Source organism: Chrysochloris asiatica, unplaced genomic scaffold (assembly GCF_000296735.1).
Source record: "Chrysochloris asiatica unplaced genomic scaffold, ChrAsi1.0 scaffold00016, whole genome shotgun sequence".
Taxonomy (NCBI): domain Eukaryota; kingdom Metazoa; phylum Chordata; class Mammalia; order Afrosoricida; family Chrysochloridae; genus Chrysochloris; species Chrysochloris asiatica.
Genome location: NW_006408534.1, coordinates 9392244 through 9394057, shown reverse-complemented (window position 1 = coordinate 9394057; position 1814 = coordinate 9392244).

Sequence of the window (1814 nt, the reverse complement as noted above, 5' to 3'; positions counted from 1 at the left end):
GTTTAATGTTTATCTGTGGCCCTAATAACTAAGTATGTAGTTTGGTAATTTTTTATGTTTTCTGATTGCCTCCAGATGGATGTGATGAGGATGTGGTCTTCCTTTTTCACTCTTCTATGTGGCAGCCAAACAACTCCAGTCAGGTAGAAAACAAAGCCAAAATCAAAATCAAAGGCAAAAACGGAGTTTTCCGATAGCAGAAGGGAGGCTGGGCTGTTGGGTCAGGGAAGCACCGCCACTCATCTCCCATTTATTTTTGATACTGTGACTGTATACCTTTCATTTTCTTTTGATATGTACTGTATCATTCAACATTTTCTCACCTTAAGTTGAAACTTTAATTTTTTTCTTCAGTTCTTTCATCTTGAGAAATGCTGAGCATGTTCTTCTTTTTGGTTTTCTAACTCCAGGTCTTTGCACATTTCATAATAATACTTTGTTTTTTGAGATGACCTTTGAAATTGTCTGTTCAGTACTTTTACGGAGTATAACAGACAGTTCTGTTCAGCCCTTTTACTTTCTCTCTTTTTTTTCTAGTTGCTTTAGCTTTGCTATGTTTGAGCAATTTTCAGAGTCTCTTCTGGCATTCAATTTGGTCTTTCATGTTTTTTTAACGACATTTACTTTCTTCATTTATGCTCTTCTTGATATCATCCAACAACTCGTTTAGTCTTTAGTCATTAGTGTCTAATCCATCAAATACATTCTCTAGATGGTCTCTAACTTCAGATGGGATATGCTGAAGGACTCATTTTGGCTCTTGTGGACTTGTTTTAATTCTCTTAAGCTTCAGCCTGAACTTGCATATGAGCAATTGATGGTCTGCTCCACAGTGAGCCACTGGCCGTATTTTGGCCATTGCAATTGAGTTTCTCCATCCTATCTTTCCACAGACGTAGTCATTTGGATGTGTGTGTATTCCATTTGGTGAAGTTCATGTGTATAATCGCTAAAAACAGTGGTGCAGTTTTCTCTGAAGTAGTTGCATTAGGATCTGCCCCAGCTTCTAAAAGAATCTGTAGATCTTCCAGTGTCCTTAACTTGCTGCAAGATGTAATGCACAGAAGCCTAAAAAGTCTCTGTCTTAATGTAATTTTCAGGTGAATCTGCATGGATTAACATCCACAAACACTCTCCAGAGGTGTGGTAAGCTGCTTTGTGAATTGGCATCCATTCCCTGTTGTCAGCGACATCAACACTGCATGCCTTTTTGAGCAGTTTCCTTAAAACTTTGACATTTCCTTTCCTGGCAGAGTATGTGTTGGAGTAAGCGTCTCTAAAATCCATTCTTCTTGTGAGTCCAAAGAAGCAGAGCTTTTAGTCTTCAGAGAATACCTTTGTTGTCAGTATGATTGGAAACGTGTTTACTTGAAGATTTTATTCATTTTTCTGTTGATTTCAGGTCAGTTTCCGGTGTCCTGTTTGTGGCTGTAGATGAGTCACTGTTGCTATGCAGGAATTTCTCTCTCCTCTACATGCTCATTGTTTTGCTCCACCTTCAGAGAAACATGTAGTCAGAGGCAGCTCTCCTCGTTGCCGCCTCGCTGTGGACCAAGTCGGTCCAAAGGCCATGGGAAGCTTTTTATGTGGAGTAGTCCTTATTCATATACATTGTATTCTAGCTCATGAGTTTTATACTGATCTTATCCTGCGATTACTGGGGAAAGTCTGTTAAAATAGCCTCATCACTTAGACTTTCTTAGTGCTGTGCCCTCTAAGTTTGGCTGGAAAGGGCCCAACATTTTACAGAACATGGGCAGTCTGTATATTGACTATGCAAAAACTTTAGATTGTGCGGATCATGCGCATCAAAG